This window comes from Heterocephalus glaber, unplaced genomic scaffold (assembly GCF_053883595.1).
Source record: "Heterocephalus glaber isolate CG9 unplaced genomic scaffold, H.glaber_assembly_v1.0 deba00001724, whole genome shotgun sequence".
Lineage (NCBI taxonomy): Eukaryota > Metazoa > Chordata > Mammalia > Rodentia > Bathyergidae > Heterocephalus > Heterocephalus glaber.
This window is the reverse complement of record NW_028258435.1, coordinates 318,701-339,248: the sequence shown is the minus strand read 5'-3', so window position 1 is coordinate 339,248 and position 20,548 is coordinate 318,701. Positions and strand designations below refer to the sequence as shown.

Sequence of the window (20,548 nt, the reverse complement as noted above, 5' to 3'; positions counted from 1 at the left end):
CCAATAATTTCATAACCACGAACAAAAATCACAAATGACTTAGACTTGGCACGAGCCTCTAAGTGAATTAACTCACCTATTCTTGGCTTGTATATTTACCCCACAAACATTTGCTATGGAGAGCTGGAAAGTCTCCTGGAGTTGTGCAAGGGAGTGGCATTTGGAACCAGAGGCCTTGGCTTCAGCTTTAGTGTTGCCCTGAAAATGGACAGGGCTTGAATAGGCTGGAAGAAGGATGTTAACAATCCAGAGAAGCTGGTCAATTACAGAATTACAGAGCTATGAAGTGAGTGAGCTCAGGCTCCTTGTACTAAGCCATGGGACATGTTAGAGCATCCTCATGGTAATCTTCTGTTTTCTTTAACACTATTTTACTTATTAAACTGACGTCTGTGATAGCTCATTTTATGTGCCAACTTGACTGGACCCTGGGGCCTCCAGATCCCGGTCAGCCAGTCTGTGTGTGTCAGTGTGTCTTTGGATGATATTAACCCCTGATCGTAGACTGAATAAAGCTGATTGTTCTCCCCACGGTGAGTGGGTCTCACCTAACCCGTTGAAGGCCTGAGCAGAACAGAATGTGGAGCAGGGGAGAGTTCTCACTCTCTGCTTGACCACATTTTACTTTGGATAAGGGTCTTCTGCATTTTCCAGAGACTAGGACCAGAACTAATGCTGTTGGCTCTTCTGGCTCTCGGACCTTCACACATCAGTTGTAACTATGAATTAATTCCTTATATAAATCTCCTCTTGGTTTTAATTCTCTGAAGAAGCAAGACTAATACATTGTAGGTAAAGGGGGATGTGTTAATTTGTTCATACAATGAAACTATATCTGGTACAGTTTTCCTTCAAAAAAGATGTTTTATAGCCATTAAATGCAAATGAGTGAGTAGAAATTTCATCTCCCCAGATCACTTTGGATGATACAAAGCAGATAAATGAGCAAGTATATTCAAGTACTCAATGATGAACTCATGTGTAAGTCTTCAGCAGGTCTGGAGTATGCTCTGAAATCCAAAGGTCATGGTGCAATCTCAGGCTTTACGTTTGTGAGCGATCGTTTCACAGAAAGGATGTCAGCTCTGCTTCCACTCCTGTCCCATTCTGGCACAACATGGAATCCATGAGACGCAGCTCAACACTTAGCACACAATAGGCTTGCAGGATACACAGTTAAATGAGTGCCTTCTCTTGCTGTCCAAGCCCATCTGGCAAAAGCCTCCAGGTCTGCCCCAGCCTCTGCCAGCTGTACTCCCTGGCATGCTTCCCTCTTCTGTGTTCCACTTCCTCTCCCTTCCGCCTCTTACAGCCCTCTTTTTCCCTTCCCATACTGCCATGGCTCGTCCTCCTCCACCGAATCCCACCGCCTTCTCTGAGCCACCAGTGTCAGAGCGAATCCCTTTCCTCCTGGCCACCACCCCAGCTTCCTGTCTCCTCACCATCATCGCTGCTTCCCAAGACATGTATGTGACATGTACCGGTATGTGCAAGGAGACAGCTAGTTGGCTATATAAGTGCGTACACATGCATGCTCATGCACAGAGAGAAATAATCAGGGACTGTGTTTCGCTCAGTGTCCTGATTACAGCAGGTGTGCTGTTTGTTGACTGAATGAAAGAAGGCAGGAATAAACAAATTGATCCAGTCACTGCAGTCCCAGTTCTACTGCCAATGCTCCACCTGTCAAGTGCAGCCACTCAGCCTTGAGTACAGCTGACAACAGGGGGGCAAGAGCCAGGCTGGAGGAGCCCCAGTGGACCCAGCTCTGCACACCGCGTGCTTGCTGTGGGGGAGAGCAGGATCTGTACAGGGCCCTCTCCTGACCGCAAGGTGACCCCTGCCAAAATCTTCCTGAGCAAAGCCTCACCCACTCTGGCCTGGTGCTGGGGAGATGCAGCGCCCTGGGGAGCATCACACCTCTGGCCACTGCCTACACCATGCCAGAGCACGTGCCTTGGGGCAGACGCTTGGCCCTCAGGCTGGAATCCCGAGCCCCATTTGCTCGCTGTGTGCCCCTGAGAACGGCTGTGCTCTTCTCTTCCACAGACGGGTATAAACAGCAAGACGTCCCTGCCGGGATGGTTATGAAGGCAGAGGACCTGTGGGCAGTCAGTGAACTGGGAAATCGCTCTCCTAGTGCCCTTGGGTGACATGGGTCTCCCCAGCTGGTACAGAGGCCCCGTGCATGCCAGCCGAAGGGAAAGCAGTTAGCGTGGAAACAAGGCCTGTCTTTCCCCTTTATTATTAAGCACACTATTTTATTTTTTAAAAGTTGAAACACATCATTTTAAATGAGTGTTTTATTTAATCTTGCTGAAATCTGTTAAATCCCAATGACCAAAGGATCAGATGTTGAAATGGATTTTGAAGCACGCCAGGATGCCCAGGATGTAGTTATTGGAGTCACAGGTGCTGAAATCTTGATTAGAGCACACACAGCAGAGTGACAGCTCACGATTTCCAAGTTCAGGCTGCAGTTCCCAGAGGCCTCTTAGGATGCAGCCTGATGGAGGTCTTGGAGAGAAGCAGACAACGATGGAGACACAGTCCTTGGGATAGGAGAAGACGGTGCCTCCTGCTGCGTGGACCATGGCCCTGTCCACACTGCCAGCCTCCCCTGGGATCCCATGAGCCTGTGGGCCTAAGACACGCTCACTGGGCACAACCCACACTCTGACACGGCACTGGCCCTGCCTGACCCAGGCTGTCTTGTTAAACGCAGCCCAGAAGCTGGGGGCCAAGAGACACAATGTTGGTGTGGATGACTCTTGTGCTTCTGGTGAGCTTTGCCTGGGAAGCTCCTGCCCAAAGCACCACAGCAGACTGAGGCCCATGGCCAGAAATGACCGGAAGAAGCCCTGCTCAAACAGGAAGTCAGCCCAGACCCCTGACTGCCTGGGCCCCAACCCTTCACATGTTTTACCGTATTAGACCCTAACAGCTTCCCCAAGACAACATGCTGTTAATATCATCCCATTTCACAGATGTGAATATGGAGGCACAGATAAACACAGCAATGTGGCCATGGTCATGCAGCTAGAGAGGGAGGAGTGGGACCCAGCTGGCCCAAGAGTCAGTCGGAGAGAAACTCCACTGGCCGGGGGGCGGCTCTGCCACACCCTTGCATGGACTTCGGTCCCACTGCTGTCTGTGTCTCTGGTGCCTTGGTTTTGTCTTTCCTCCAAACTAAAGAGGTCACCACTGCTCCTCAGGAAGACAGGGTAGGATCCACCAAAATAAAAAAAGAAAGAAATGAAGAATAACAAGTGTTTTGCGGAGTCAAATGCACTGTGTCACTGCCATCCTGTGAAGGGCACTGCTCATCACGGTGCTGGGGACCTTGAGTTCTCTGATAGGATAACATGAGTTCCAGGGTAAGGGGAGAAAAGGCTTCTGAGATGTGATTACCCTGGGTTTAAGAAATAAATTCATAAACTTGTTTATCTCTTGAGTGCACAGTTGAAGCAGTCCTTTGGCAGATTCTGTAGTCTTAAGTAGACCGTGGGGACTTTAGTCAGTCATCCTTCACTATCCACCAGGAACTGGTTTAGGAACCTCTTCCCCCAGTGGATGCTGAAACCTGCAGATGCTCAAATCCCTTCAGTAGAGTTTGCATAGAACCCACACGCCTCCTCCCTATTAGCTTAAGTCATCCCTATAGATTACTGATAATACCTAACACGGTGTAAATGCCACACAGATGATTGCTGCAATATAACAACAAAAGAAATATGCTAATACAGATGAAACTATCACAGGCCTAACAGTAGTACTGACATAGTACATGCAAGCAGCAGTTTCATTTTTCCAACATTTTCCTCTGTAATAGATTGGACCTGTGTGTATAGAACCTACCGATATGGGGGCTGACTATATTTGACTTTCTGGAATTCCCAGGTACTGGGGTAGCCATGACCTCGTGCATTTATACGGAACAACTAGAGGGTTTTGAAACTCCACGATTTGCCCTGCAGAGTTTTACTCTAGGTTTTACTCTAAACATCTAAGGAGAAATGACACAAAAATTCTTGCACCAAGAGCTGCTTTATACTAGTGTGATATTTCTCACTAAATTATTAATACCAGCAATGAGCCCAATTACCTGCGTGCCAACCAAATATTACTTTACTAAGAACACAGTGCTCACACCTTGCTTAGCAGGTTCACAGTGCGTGAGTTGCACTGCATTTCTCTCTGGTAGTAAAAGATGCCCCAGCCTTGCAAGGAGCCATGTGGCTCACCTGTCCTCTTCCTCTTCCACGGAAGGGGACACAGTTGATAGAAGACTTGGACGTCTGCCTTATTCAGCAAATGGAATCTCAGGAGAAGAAAGAATGCCACAGTCCAGCAGAGGCTTCAAGAAGAGTCTCACGTTTCCTTCACCCTGCTCACTCCCTTATTGCCATGCACAGGACACATTCCAAGAAGCAGCTGCCCCTTCCCTTCCGTGCCAGTTCCAAAATAAGAAGGAATGTGGGGCAGGTCCAGAGGTCCATCTGCAGCTCCTGACATTGAAATAAGCAAGATGCTTCTTGCTGTCAACCATGGAGACTGAGTGGTTATTTTTTGCTGCAGCAAAGCTAACAGATACCTCAGTTTCTCAGATTAAATGATTTTTATGTCCACAGGTATGATGGCAAGGTACTGTGGATGAAAAGGAATTATCTCCATTTTATGGATTCATCTCTGAAACCAAAGAGTAGGTAAGCAATGGCCCAGAATCAAACCACAAAGAATCAAAACCAATAGGAATAAAACTGTATTTGCCATAGACAAGTGTAATATAAAACAAGAATGAGTCACTTTTTCATGTAAAAACCTCTTTTGCAAACTCCAGCAAAACATAAAGATTTGATTGGACTCTGGGCCATACCCTGATATCAGGGAAAGAGCCACGTGATGACAGAAACACAGAACTGATGGCCATGGCTTTTATCCCCGTTCAGTCTGCCAGCCAGCATCCAGGAGGTCACAGTGAAATGTCACAGAGAAGCTCTGGAGCACTCTCTGACAAACATTCGCGGAATGCCCATCACATGCCTAGAAGCAGCAGCAGGAGTGGCAATGATCAGAGAGTGTGATTTCACCAGGAAACATCAAGAGCCCTGGCCTTCAAGCCTGACCAAGGGGGTAGCATCTAGGACAGGAGCTCCTAGAATCCCACGCAGGGGCTCGTGCAGCTTTCTTGTTCCTCTTATTTTCAGTTCAATAGCCATTGTTCTTTTTCTTTGCTTTATTCTTCTCTCCCTTTTACTTTCACTTTTCAAATAAAACTCCTAAATGGGGATGTGTGAGACACCTTGATCCTTCATTTAGACACACTTCAGACCTGCTCTACGCCCCTGTACCAGCCTGCTGGCAGCTAGGAAGGCACTTTGCAGCACCTAAGCCTCTGGCCAGGAAGTGCAATGCTCAGCAGCTATTTCTGGGGGGCCTGGGAGACTTGGCACCCAGCATGTGGCTTCCCCTGACAATTTACACCACTGGTTTCCTAGTTGACCCAAACCAGGCGGCTGCTGACACCTCCCTCCCACTCTGCCCACAAAGCCTGCACCAGACTGCTCAGGCATGAGCCACAACCCTGGCTTTGTCCTTCATTACTGTAATGGAACTGAGTAAAATGATCACCACCTCTTAGTCGGGTAAACATGTGTGTATGTGCTGGTAAAGCACTGAGTTACAGAAACAAAAATGTAATATAAATCAGGATACGTGAATCTGAAAGCCAGAAGAAAGTCCAAATGGGCCACTGGGAAAAAGCAGGAGCAACACAGTTGACAAAGACTGCGTTATGAACAAATGCTAGAATAACCCCCAAACCTGAACCAGGAAGCAGGCAGTGAGCAGAGGCCCCTCAGAGGCAGGCTATTCATACCCTGCAATTTGGGCAGAGCTTTGAACTTGTTGCAAAGCATGTTATTTCCAAATATCCCTGAGAGGGATGGAGAGAAGATGGATTCCACTGCAAGGCGAGAAGGAGGCCCAGGGACGAAGCAAGCAAGTCACTGGCAGACACTGAATTAACTCACCCTTATTTTAATTCCAGACACCTGAGGTTTTGGTGATGTTTTGTTTGCCTGTTTTGTTGTTTTGTACTGAGGATTAAACCCAGGGCCTTCGCACTGGGCTACATCCCCAGCCCTTTTTATTTTCTATTTTGAGACAGGGACTCTGTGAGTCACTCAGTTGCTCAGGCTGGGCTTGAACTTGCGGTCTTCCTGTCTCAGCCTCCTAGAGTATGGGGATTACGAGTGTACACCACCACCTGGTCTTTAGTGTTTTGGGGTTTGTTTTTGGCTTTGTTTTTGTTAAATATCCGCAGTTTTAAAAACTGGCCACATGTGTTTGAATCCAAAAATTCCAGTGTTATTATGACGAGATGCAGACTCAGCAAGGTCAGGGCACCTACGGTCCATGAAAACACCCAACATCACCAGTGTACAGTCAGCGCTCAGAAACACTGTTGGATTTTTTTACCAAAAAAAGGGAAATTTTGCTTTCTTCTTTTGTATTATGTTTAAGCAAAGCTACCACCTGGCCCACCAGGTAAGAAAGAATTCAACCTCGTGAATGAACGCGTCCTGATTGCATGACTGTGGCACCCACAGCTTCACTCAAACTCACACTCACTCACACACACGCGCGCGTGCGCCCCTCTGGTTGAAATTCAAGCTCCAGTACTGCCTCCCTCAAGCCGAGACACAAGCCTATCAGAGAATCCGTTCGGCTCCAGGGCGAAGGGCCCTGAGGGAAGGGACCACCAAGGCCGGAAGCAGGCTCTTCTCTCTCTGCAAAGGTCTCCAGAGTCAGCCTTGTAGGTCTGGGGCACCCCGACTACCCTCTGAGTCAGCAGTGCGGGAGTGGGAAGTCCTGGCTGCAATCCAGACACGCTTCAGGGTTTCTGAAGGGCCTCCTTGTCCCAGCCTGTGGTCACCCTGTATAAACACCAGTCCCCAGCAGCCGAGAATTCCCAGGGGTTCTGGAGCAGCCTGCTTCCTCTTCCTTTAGAGGAATTACTCTAGTGACTCCTCTCCACCACCTTGACTGCTGGGTTTCTTTCTCCTATACTGAGTTGACTCCACAGCAATTACCCTCTCTGGTGCTGTTCAGCAAGGACATGGCTGAGGCGCATCAGAGTTAGCTTGCCTTCTAAATCCCCACGTCCCCAGTAACCTCTAATCAGGGCTCCTGGCCTTTACAAAAGGAAAAGGAAGCAAAACAAATCAAAACAAAACAAAAGGAAGAGGAGGAGCAGAGTATGCATAAAAGCAGGGCTCTCCCCTTTCCCAGGTCTTGAGCTATGCCCTGGGGGTGTGGAGTAAGGATGAGCCCAGGCCTGCCCTCAAAGCAGCAAGGATTCGTGGGGGCCAGGTGGGGAGTGTGATGGACCTGGTGAGCAGGAGCAGTGGGAAGCTCCCACTGATGTCTCGTGCACCTCGCTGGCCACTTGTCCTCTCAGCTGCAGCCCCGTGCTGTCCCTTCAACAAGCCGGGGCCTTTCCACCCTGGTTTGGCACCTGCTGAGACTCTGCTTGGACTAGCCTCGTGGTTGTTCGTCCTGTCTCTTCCTTCCAGTCTTCACTCCGATGCCCACGTTGTGGTGAGGACTTGCCTTAATATCCTGCTTGAAACAGTAACCCTTTCCCTGCCCTTCCACACTCACCCCTTGCTCTCTCTGGCCCTCTCTGCTCCTTCTACCCACTGGAACTCGCCGCCACCTAACATGACACCTATTATACCAGGTATGCATGCTGGTCTAGCTCTTCCCAACACTGTACCTCCCCTACAATAAGACCTAACTGGAAATAAGCCTAGCATGATTTTTCAGGATGCTCAGAATACTGGATAGGCCCTACTCACAAAATAAGCCCCAGTTAAGACTGTCAACCAGATGGATGAATTTAGTACAATTGTTGCAACACATGACAGACATATTGAACTATAAAATAATATTAATATAGAATAAAATATAAATAAATATGATGGACATTAATGCTTAAACATATGATAATATAAATTAAGTATTTGTAAATACTCAAGCCGGCATTTTTGGCTGAGATTATGTAAACAGATGAACTTGAGACTTATAGCCAAATGACCAATGACCAATTTGCAAATAGTGTACAAACACAATGCACGAATAACACACACCCTTGATAATGAATAAACGGATGTGGTTGTGTCTAATATGAATCTTCAAAATTCAATATATTGTGTGTTGTAGATTAAAAAAATAAGGCACCCTCTGAAAATAAGCCCTATAGCACCTTTCAGACCAAAAATTAATATATAAGACCAGGTCTCATTTTCCGAGAAACATGGTATTATGTAAGTGCCACAGAGTTCTGTCTGTTTGGTTTACTGTTGAATTCTCAGAAACTGACCCAGAGAAAAGCCTGACTCCTGTGAGTGCTCAGTAAAGATTTGTTGCTTAAGTGGAGGGATGGACAGATGGATGGACAGATGGACCAAGAGACAGATCTGGTGAGTAGCTGAGGAATGGTTCCAGGAGAAGGAATCACCAAAAAGGAATCTTAAAGGGTCTTTCCAGGTAAAGAAAGACCATTTTGGAAAGAGATACAGCTCACACGGAATTCTGGGTCAATCACATTCCTGTTTTCTCTTCCATAATGTGAAGCCAATGTGTGATATATATTTGTAAATCTGTAGATGAGCCATGAAATGAAAAAAAGGAGTTTGGGGCCAGGGAAAATGAGCCAATGAGGGCGTAGGCTGACGTGACACAGGAAAAGATAAGAAGAGGCAGGCCTTTCTCCATAGCCATAGGCTTGAGCTACGACCAACAGGCCAGTGCTGGTAGAAACTGGCAGGTCAGTGGAACTTGACCTCCTGGCTCATCAATGTGCCTTATGGCTCCTGGCCAAGACAAATCCTGAGCACCCCATAAGCTGTGCCCAGTGAACTGTTCCGTCCCAAGGCAAAGCATAGTGGTTCACATGCTAGCTGCTTCAGGTAAACAACTGCTTTGCTCTGGGTCTTAGTCTCACTCTCAATATAATGGAGGCTGTGGGATCTTCTCCCATTCAATGACACATGCACAAGTTTCCAGAACAATACCTGGCACTTTGGGATCCCATAGTCTGTTTGTTGGAAAGGTAAGCTTCTATTTGCATGAAATTTGCATGCAGGTAGGGACAGCCATGAGACTGTGTTCTGGGGACAAGTACAGACATTAACCTGTGACTATTTTCTCAAGCTTAAAGAGAATCCAGTCATGGCATGAAAAGTTTTTATTTTCCTAAAAAAAATAAAATAAAACTGGCTAGAAGCAGCGTCAGCTACGTGATGTGGGAATGTGGAGACTTCCAGAGCCAGGCAAGACTTCACTCAGATCCTTGTGCCCTACTTTCTGGGCTATGTCCTAAGACAAATTTAAGCATACATCTCAGCTTCAGTGTCTTTATCTTCAGAAAAAGAATAAAAATATCTGCCCTGCAAGATTGTCTTCAGGGTGAGAAATGTATACAAAGAAGACCAGCAAAACAGAATTAATGGATACTGAGGCGCATAATGCATTTTCATTAATGTAATTGAAAATTCAAGAAACCTTTGAAAAATTAGGGGTCACACTGGGCCTGGGTTACTTATAAATCACTAGTTAGAAAAAGTAACTCACATGCATATACTGCAAAGTAACCTGCATAATGTGGCTGAGTTTACACGAGTGACTATTTAAACTGTTTCCTGAATCTGAGGGTTAGCAGATAAATGTACACAAGCCACTGCCTTTGGAGCAGGTTACTCAGTGCTCAGCATGGGAGGGAGCAGGAGCGATTGGGCCCTGGCACAATGGTGTCTAAAGGAAAGAAGCAAGTGGGCTGCACATCTGCCGTGGGGCACCTACACATGTGCATGCCCCCAGCTGAGTGGAGGAAGCCCCAGTTTGCACCCAAGGGGAAAGGGCTCTTGGCTGCAGTAACAGAGGACAGAGACGAATCCACCTTCCTCACCCCAAGAGGGTCCTGGGGCTGGCATTTGGCCAGACCTGCCTCACCACCCCACTTGGCAAGCCACTCCCTGGAGAGGGCAAAACTGGGGCTCAGAAAGGGAAGTGGCTTGAAAAGGATGGTCCAGCGGCTCTGGGGCTCCCCGGACAGGGCTGTCCTCCACTCGTGGGGTCTTACCGATCTTCACCAGCTCAGAGAGCAAAACTGTGCCCTGTGTGTGGGAGCCCTGACTTCCGCTCCCAGGTCAAACTCTTCTGAGCCCCACCCGAGGGAATGCACCAGGACGCGAGCTGGTCTCGACCCCACGGGGCTGAGGCCACACAGCTGCTTCTTCTTCTGGATTTCTCCTTCTCCTTCTGCTTACTCTTTGCCATCTTCCCCCAATAGTCTATATTGATTAAGATCGAATATATTCTCAGTCCTTTATGTTTAAAAACCTGCATCCGATCTTTCATTTATTTCTATGTTTAATGTAACATACTCAAATGGTTTGAATTTTTTAAATACGTCTAGAGTAAGATATGACAGAGTTCTTTGTTTCTGAAGCAGGAGCATTGGAAATGTCTCCCTAGGGAGCATGATTCAGTCACTTCCTGCTTCTGAACTTCAGAATCCCTTGCTCCAGGGTCACCATCCCTGAAAGACAAAGGTTGCTCAGCTCAACCTCAGCCTGCAGGCGTGCTGGAAAAGGCAGTGCAGCATGAGCCCCGACACACATGCACACTCACACACACCAAGCACACTCACATGCAACTCACACACAGTGTACACTTGTACATTCACACACCCCTCCCAAGCACACTCATATACACACAACTCACATCCACCCACAGGGCACATCCCTACACATGCAAACACACAGGGCACATCTGTACACTCTCACACTTACACACATTCACACACCCACTAACAAACCACAGGCACTCATACACACACTCATTTCTATACCCACAGCACATCCCTACAGCTCATACACTCACAAACCACACACACACACACACACACACACACACACGACAGGAGTCCAGCCATACCAAGGGAACAGGCCCAGCCTCTCAGTGGGTCCCTGACGAGAGCCACATTTACAGCTCCCAGTGGCTCCACTGCCACTTCCCACTGTGGAAACCCCCTGCTGTGTCATCCTCCTGCCCTGCCACAGTCACTGTGGGGGAAATCACCAGATGGGCAGGGCAGGTCCTCAGCGAGAAGGGGAGCCACCAGCTTGTCCAAACTCATCGTAGGCTGAAATAAGACTAAAGTTTCAATGGGGCAAAAGTCAGAATTACGATATGGTAAGCATAAACTCAAAAGACAAAGGGATAAAGGAAGAAAGAGAGAAAGAGGAGGGAGAGAGGGGGCTGCTTGGTCATTTGTTCCCCAAACCTTCACCTAAATGCCCATGTTTCAGTGCCTGGTCCGCACTGCCACAGACCAGTGGTCTCCCACTTCTCCAGGCAGAGCTCATGCTGGCCCCGTGCTCTCCCACAGGGATTGCCACATTGCCCTCTAGACCCTCACCGATCCTCAGCAATGGCCTGAATCACAGCCCCAGATGGCAAGGCAACCACAGACCCAGGCCCTCACCATCAGGGCCACAGTGACCTGCCTGCTTGGTGCAGCAGCCAAGGAGCCCTCGAGGGCTGGCAGCTCATGAACGGCAACAGAGGCACAGGGCCCGGATACACCAGACGCGCACCACCCAGGGCCACAGGGACCCCCAGCAGAGCACGGAAACCCCTCTCTCATTTCCACAGGAGGTGCAGGGGCTCACGAAGGCTTCGAGGACACAGTGCAACCCTCTCACTCTCATCCCACTGCTTTAGGGCCCTGGCCTCCCCTCCTAGACTCTGAAAGAAGGAAGAGGTCATTTACCTAGAAACTCGTGCCCTAGGGGACAGGGAAGGGAAGTGACAAGCCCAAGATCACTCAGTAAGTCAAGCACAGACCTGAGCTAAGGGCTAAGACCTTCTCACGTTCCTCCTAGGGCCTCTCACTTCCCACAGGCTTGCTCTTCAAGTCCTAGTTCCTCTTCACAAGGCTAAAACAATGAATCAGCCTGAAAAATTCCCCTTTACCTTCCCCCAAGGCCAGTGGTGAAACCTGATTACAAGCTACACTCGATCAAAACTTCAGCTTATTTTTACATCTAAAGAAGTTTTGTTTGGTAAAATTATTTGTACCAATAAAACTTGGGAGTCCAGGTTTCAACAAAAGTTTGTTGATGTCCTGTTTTTTGTACCAAGTATGGTCATTTAATTCATTTCCTGTTTTTTAAACTGACAAAATTTAAAACCGGCCATTGATGCTTTCAATTAGTGCAAAAGGCACCGTGTCACCGCTCTCATCTCCAAAGGTGGGGGGCACTCACCCAGGCTTCCATGTTTTCCCAAACCTGGGGACACTGTGGCCACCTTTAGGCATTTTGCATTTGAGGTCTATGCAATCTCTTGCTCAGATGTGCTTCCAAATTCAGAATTCTCTCTACTTGAGACAGAAAACAGTGCATAAACCACACATTATGTACACCCCTGCGGGGATCTGGGGCATTCATCCCTGCCAAAACACTCATTCATCCAGAGAGGGATCATCCTGAGGGCTATAAATAGTCTCTAGTAAGACAGGGCCACCTTTTGCTTCCAAATGAGTGATGAAAAGATTTCCATTTTCAGAGCCTGTTGGATTTTGGATGTAACAATAAGGGAATGTATATGTATCATGAAATGGCTTGTGACCCCATTTATCATTTTTGAAGGTATTCAAGGAGCCAGATCTGAAACTTCAACACTCCAAGAAAAAAGTGTGTTTAAGAAATTAGAAAAAGAGAGAGAAGATAGATAACACAGTATATGCAGTGCTTGGTTCTTGGTTATGCTTGTTACAATCAAGTCAATACCATAGCTAGATTGATTTGGAGTATAAAATGAAGGGCAAGAGCTAGAAACAGGAGTCCAGAGGAATGGATTTTCAGTGACTTTGTCCAGGGTGACACAGGAACTGGTTATCAGAGGAAGAAAGAGAAGATGCATGGCATTCCCATCCGAGACATATGTAAAGAGGAACCTAAAGGATATAGCCCAAACTTTTCATAGAAATTTTATTCAAAGTTCAGGCAAAACAGGGGGCTGATAAATGTCTAATTTATTTCTCCCTTGCAATATCCCTGAGATGCAAACATTATTAACTTCAGTTCACAATTTGGAAAACAGGAAACCTAAGGAATTTGCCCAAGGAAGAGCCAAAATTTCAGCCCAGTCTGTCTGCTTCAAAATGTATGCTTAGACACAAGGGTCACTTCTCAGGGTTGCAGAGGTGCAGTGACTGAGTTCTTGAGTTCTTGTCTCAGCCATGGAAAAGCCACTAGGTGTGTCTCTGTCTCCCTCTGCTGTGTCCCTCCCTCTCTTCCACTCCATCCACCTGTCTGTCTATCCACCCACTCATCTCCCTGCATTCCTGCAGAATAAAGGTCTTCACCTACATGTGACTCTGTCCTTGTGCTGGCTGAGACATAGCTCTCATGCTTTCCCCAGATCACAATCTGTCTCAGGGAAGCATCTAAAAAATAAGTTCTACGGCAGCCACCTTGACTGGGAAGCATCCACACTATGCACGGCCACATGCTGCATGTACTGCAGGCTAGGCTGATGACTGCTGAGCAGTGCCCTCGACAAATGGGCTGAGCAAAGGGCACACTGAAGGGCACCTGCCAGTAACATGAAGCACGAGACCCACGCTGTATTTTATTCTTTTCAGTTTTAAGGTATGTGGCACCTGTGGTTGGCATGAATTAGACACCCACTATTTTATTCCTGGCTTCTTATACACATACGGCTCTCCTTCCATGTGGGTGGCACAGGGATTCCAGTCTACGCAGGCACACGTCATGTACACGCTGTAAGGTCCCAGCCAGGCCGCCTTCCTAACGAGGTGACATTATGCAAGTCCCTTTCAACATCTGGACTTCTGTTTCCTCAACACAGAGTGAAGATATCAGCAGATTGTGAAAGGGAGTATTAAAGGGTTCTGTGCTGCTCCATAGCTGCTGCTGCCCACATTTTACCGATGGGAATGCAAGCCTCAGATGGGACAGTTTGAGAGGGTACCAAGGCAGAGGACCCAGGTCTTCTCTGACTCCATTTGTGCACCCTAATAACAGCACGCCACCTGTCTACACTGTGTGCCCGGGATCAGCCTTCTGGCTGTGCCTGAAGGGTGGCATCTGGTTACCAAGGTAGAATGAGAGAACCCAAAGTGTCCTGGCAGGGAGTGTTGGCCATCGCTCCTCACGACCAGAAAATGCCTGTTCATTTTCATTTACTTTAAAACCTGAGAATCACTGAACTTTCTTAAAGGACACTAACCTAGAGGTAAAGAGCATATTGCAGGTAGTGAGGTGCCTGCGAGGCCAACACCTGCCCCATCCTGGTGGAGATTCTAGGCCACAGGCCCGCTCTGCCCCACGTGACTTCCTGACTCTTCCGCTGTCACCAGCCTTGACTTTCTGTGACTTATTGGAACATTTAATTAGAAAGCGGGTTCCTTTCTGGGAGCGAGAGGCAGGTTTCTCTGCTCTTTGAAGGGTTCTGTGAAAACGCGCTTGGTCCTCCCCATCCTCAGCCCTCTCTGGACGTCAGTGCCGACTGTGGATGTCAGACTTCTCTTCTTTGCCTGTCCCTTGGGGAAACAAGTTGAGGGTCTTGGAATCGCCAGGCTGGATGCAGAAAAGCTCTTCGAGCTATGGAAGCCAACCTGCCCATTGGACTCGCAGAAACACAGGAGCCCGCTCCTCCTCCTCTGGAATGTGCAGGGGTCATCGAGGCCTGACAAGGGCCTTTCTGCCTCATGCCTCCTCCATGTGCACTGTGTCAGCTGGGATCCAGATGTTCACCACACCATGTGGTGAGAATGGCTCAGCTGCAATGACAGCTGACACAATGACATTTCCCTCCTCCACTGTCACCCTCCCTGCACTCACTCTGCATGACCCTGGCCACACACTATATGGATGCGTGTTTCCTTTCTCTTGGAGTGGGGGCCACCCAGGGGCAAGGACCATGGAACTCACTTGGATCCCTGCATGCTCACATTCTACTGCAGCAGCCCATCCGGTCCATGTTTGTTGTATGGATGGATGAGCCCATTTTCATGCTTGATCCACCATAAAACTGCAGTTAGACTCTTTGAGGCCACTCTTCCTCCCCAGTTTCATTTAAAATATCTAATTATCTGTGCAGTATGGAATTTTCATTAGAAAGTGAACTCATTAAATAAGCAAACATGAGACTCAGGTCTTGAGCTAATTGCATACAGGGAAAGCATCTGCTTGCAGCGCTGGGAAGCATGGTGCCTGTGTTCAGCACTTGGGTTGGTTGAGGCAAAGGGCTCTTCAGTCAGGGAAATGAGGCTTTTAATTACCTGAGAGAGGCTAGGAACAGATCCAATAATGGTTTCCAATACAGTAAAACCTTGGATTGCAAGTAACTTGTTCTGCAAGATGAGCAAACATTTCTCATTTTCACTTGATAAACAAGCTATGTCTTACAATATGAGTAGTATGTGATCCCAAACATCACATGATCACAACTAAGACAAGGGTTCTTCTCTCTCTCTCTTTGGAATTATAGGTGATCATCTCCCAACAGCAAGAGGCTATGGAGGTGATCTCTTCTGCAGAGGAGGAGGAGAAAAAGGCCTAGGGATCCCTCCCTTCAAAGGAGATTAGGGAAATGTGGAACATAAGAGTGGAAAGTTCTGTGGAAAAGCACCACCTGAATATGGGGGTAGCAGTGTGAGAGAAAAATCTGTTTAACAACAATGCAGTGTCACATTTCTGTGAAATCCTCAAAAGGGGACAAAAGCAACTGTCATGGACAGGCTCTTTGTTAAAGTTGCAGGAAAAGAAAAAGATTCCAGTGAGCCAATAGACAGCAGTGATTCTATTAGTGACAGTGAAAATCATCCCACAAAGTAAACTCTCTCTCTCTCATCTCCCCAACACCAGCCAGGAAGGTTTTCAAAGGTAAGTGCAGGCTAATGTGTTTATTTTTCTCTATATTTTGTATGTCCTTTATTATTGTGTACTATGTTACAGTATTATAATCATTTTATATAAACATTTTTGGACTGTGGAATGAATCATCTGAATTCCCATTATTTCTTACAGAAAAGTTCACTTTGATGCACAAGTTCTTTGGATTACAAGGGTGTTTCTGGAATGAGTTATGCTCACAAATTAAGGTTTGACTGCACTTCCATCTTCCCAGATATGAGCTGTCTTGAGAAACTCACTGCATTTCACCCTTGCATTTGAGGAACCATTCACCCACGTGTTGTAGTCTCACTGCATCTCTCATCGCCATATCCCAGAGATGCACCTGCCATGGCTTTCCATTCACAAGATCAGTGATAAAATCTTAGCCTGTCCGAAAGCTCAGATCACCTCAATGACAAACTGGCCATCCACTCTTGTGCTCGGGAAACCACTCCTTGCATTGTCAAGTATTTTCTCTTAACTACAACTTGTCAGACTCTTCTTCTACTCATCACTGACAAAAACAAACCTCAGCCACATGCAGAAAGCCTCGTTAATGCTCGGCTGAGAGAAAAACCCTGATAAAGTCTCTAAATATTTACTGTGAGTCTGAATTACACCACTGACCAGTTCTGCCCCTATTAAACTCTGCTTGCATTCTCCAAACACAAATATTTTAGGTCACTCCCTACCAGCCAAGGAAATGACAAGATTGGTGTACCATGGCACAAAGAGCAAGCAGGATCTAGTTTTAAATTCTATCTTTGCCACTCACCGGCTGCCAGACACTGTGCAAGGGCCTTTACCTTTTTCCAGCTTCCTTAACTGTAACATGGGGACAATGATATTAAAGTCACAGTTTCAGTGATGATGAGGATGATTGCCACCATTTCAAATTTATTCTCCCTTGAGGAAACAAAAGTGTTGGGGATTCACACATTGTCATGGTGGGCCAGAGCTCAGCTTATCTGGTGAGAGATAACTTGAAGATTAACTAGCAATGATCTTTAGCAATAAATAGGAGCCTGCACATGAGTGATTTTTTAACCTCAACAGATAGTGAATAGATTTCCAAAGGCAAGAATTCATCCAAAGAGTTCTCTACCACAGTCCTAAGAGGACCCAGAGGCCCAGTCACTGTGAAGTCTTTCCTAATCAATATAGCTAGGCAACAGCACGTCTGCTGTGGGGTGGGCACCATGCCATGCCCTATAAATATACAAGCCGATTTAATTTATAGTAGACAAGTATAACTGCAGTTTTACAGACACAGAATTGAGCCTCGAAGAGGCAAGATATGCCATCCGGTTGCAGCAGTAGTCAAGTTTGAAACCCTCATTTCTGATTCCACAGCCTCCTTCTTTCCAATCACTATGTCATCTTGTAAGGAAATGGACTCAACTCCAGAGAAAGGATCTGAACCAACACAAGGTAGGAACCAGCCACTACCATGAGGGACAGGTCGAAACTCAGCAAAGGGTGCTGGGGAGGACAGGAGAGAGGGGAGGGAAGTAAAAAGGATCAAGATGCTGCATGCACATGTGCCAATACCCCACATTGCATATATTTATTATGGATCACAAACACATACTAATACATTTTTTTAAAAAAACAGCCAAACAGGTGGGACTGGCCCATGTTAGGCCAGCGGGACTTCAGCCCCCAAGCAGAGGCCCCCAACTAAGCCCTAAGGGGTGACCAGGCCAAGTGGCCATCTCTGGGCCCAGGTCCCCCTCCCCCATTCCACCATGTCTCTACCACAAAGATCTCTTTCCAGGTTTACCTTTTACACCAGACTCTGGTTTTTGAAGCCAAATAGTGCTCATTCCTAATCACCAGTTGCCCAAGCTGCATTTGGCACACATGGAGTAGAAGCCCCACAAATGAAGGGCTACGTAAATGAAGGCCTGGACTCACACCAAGGCTGGACGAGATAGCTTTAGAGAATCCCTCTACATCCTGAGGTTCCACGGTATTATTCTAATCAGGTCTCAGTCTCTACACAGGGATCTCTGCACCACTGAGCTCTCCCATCATCACTCTTTAACCTCCAAAGCTCTCTCTGTGGGCTGTTCCACTTGTCCCAATAGAACCAGCAAGCACAGCCTACAGGTCATATGCTGCCAATTGCACTTTAAAGACAAGTGAGTGAACTGACTGACTCCCTCACGGTGGGCACTGGGACAAGGCTGCTGATTCCATTGCCTTTTCAGGCTGCCATTGCGCCCTTGGAGCTCATGGTTAACAAGCCCCGGGCACAGCGATGTGACTGGGAGAAGGGAAGGGGGTGGGAAAGGCAACAGCTCCACAGAGAGAAAAACGACAGTGAGGTGGCTCCACTGGACCGTGGCACTGACAGTGGACACTGGGTGACCTTGTGGCCCTGGAGCACAGAGCTCCTCACCCTGGGCTGGCTGTGTCCCTGCCTCTTCCAGTTACATCTATGCCCCAGGGAGGACCAGCAAGCTGAATTTTAGGTTTCTGAGTAAAACAGGAAGTCACAAGTGGCTTCACACTGTTCTCAACTAGGGTCCCTAAAGTTGGGGTCAAGGGGAGAAGAAGGGCATGAGAAGCAGCTAGCTCTCTGACAGCTTATCTCCAACAGCTCACCCAAGGGGAGGGAAACTGAGGACACTGCCAGTGAGCCCCCAAAAGCACATACGTAGGGGTGGAGGTCCCTCTGGGAACAGGAGGAGGTAGCCAATAGGGTGGGAGCCAGGAGAGCCATACACCAGCTGTGTCAGTTTCCCTTTGCTCCTTGCTGAGTGTGTGCTAACACCAGTGTGACCTCAGAAGAAAAGCGCCTTTGCTGGGAGTGAAGTTTCCTCATCTGCAAAGTGGGGACAGCCCCTCCCCATGGCACTACAGTGAAGAAGAAAGGAAGGCACATCAGTGAGCCCTTGTTGGCATTTGACAGCTATTATTAGCACCAAGCAGTGTGCTCCCCATTGTGCGCCCAGCGGGGATGCTGCTGCCCCAGTCCCAGAACTGAGAGGAGGGAGTGCAGGCACATCTGACCCCTACGGTACCATCTCTCCCCTCGCAGGGGCCCAGAGACAGCAGGCGGTGAAGTTCTGCCACCCCAGCCTGGGCCCAGCCCCCATATTTATGACTGTTGATTTCAGAGGAACTCAGAAGGAGAAATTAGAGTCATAAAAGACAGGAGAGCAGACCAATAAAAACCAGCTCCCAGAAGAGGCAGAGGGAGGAAGAGAGGCAAAACTGTCACCATAGCAACACAAGACCAAAACATGCAGGAAAAACAGCCCCCTCTGCCTCCTCTCTACTGCAAAGAAGCCTTGGAACCCTGCTGGAGCTCCCAGCGTGACCCCCCCCCCCCCGCCCCAGCCCAGCCCTCCAGACCAGACCTGCTGCGGGCACCCTCCTCTTGCTGCCCTGCAGGGCCCCGAACCGGCTTTCTGTGCCCTGGGAACTCCTGGCAATGCCGGTGGCTCAGGCCTGTCCAGGGGAGAGGGTGACTGATAACAGCAGGTGAAGTTTCTAACACGGAAAGGAGGGGGCCTCCGAACTGTGGGGGCTCCCAGAGCCCCAAACTGCAGCCAATAACCCTCCCCTGAGTCCCCTCGGACAAGGCAGGAAAACAAGAACAGGGAAGAGGAGGCCAGGCCCAGACCTGGAAAAGCAGGGCCCTGGTCCTGGACCAGGTAACTCCAACAGTGCCTGGGCAGAATTCTAGGGAGCTGCGGGCGCGTGGGCAAATGGCTTTGAAGGCCTTAAGTACCAAAGCCCCGGGCCCTGGTCTCTGAGGACACCAGCTAGCAAGTCTGAGCAGCCCGGAGGAACCAGGGACCTGCTGGGCCATTCTGACAGAGGCGTCCTCAGTCCTTCAGGGGGCAGACAAGCCAGGTGTCTCCACCAGCAAGCGCAGCGAGCGTGAGACCAGCTTCCTGGGAAGTGGGTCAAATTGTCTCCTAAGCTCAGGATCATCGGTCTTTGGCCAGGCTGGGGCTGCCCTCGGGCAGCGAGCGGGGAAGGTGGTGGGAGGTAGGGTCCTGCGGCAGGTGGCAGCGAGACCCCGGGTGCAGGCAGGGAGGGCTTTGCGCTGCCTCTGGGCTGCAGGGACCTGGGGAGGGAGCGGTCTGGCAGGGGCGGGGAGGGGCACGCAATGGGGTCTGGGGCAGGAAGGCTCCGCAGCCAGCCGTGCCTGGGTGAGGAGGGAGTGGCTGAGGGGTGCTCTGGAGCAAGAAGCCCTTCCGGAGCCGGGAGATGGCACACGGCACACCCCGGCCGGGCTGCGGACCGCGCTCCGGGTCGGGTCCTCGGCGTTCGCCCGCCGCCTCCCCACCCCAAGGCTGCAGGTCGCCGCGAGCGACAGGAATGGCAGGGGCCCAGGGCTCCCCCGCGCCCCCCAGGCCCGGCGCCTCCGCCTCTCGGCCCGACCCGGCCCCGGCCGCGCCCCGGCCGCCTGCGCCACTCACCAGTCACCGCCGCCGCCTCAGCCGCCTTGGTCGGCCACCCGCTCCGCCACCGCCTCGAGGACGCCTTTCCCGGTGCTGCAGCCGCGAGACGCGGAGCCCCGCCCAGGCCCC

General features: G+C 49.0%; 1 protein-coding gene across 11 annotated transcripts in view; it reads right to left on the bottom strand.

Moving 5' to 3' along the window:
- Cyria (CYFIP related Rac1 interactor A) overlaps nucleotides 1–20,548 on the bottom strand; it is a 126,702-nt gene extending 106,154 nt beyond the window's left edge. For 5 of the 11 annotated variants that reach the window (XM_087199669.1, XM_087199667.1, XM_004869929.4 and 2 more), the window contains exon 1: nucleotides 20,438–20,542. The gene's annotated coding sequence lies outside the window, so the exon portion shown is untranslated. Of the gene's footprint in view, nucleotides 1–20,437 lie in introns of all 11 variants that reach the window. The other 6 variants (XR_015446748.1, XM_004869930.4, XM_087199668.1 and 3 more) reach the window with 4 other exon arrangements.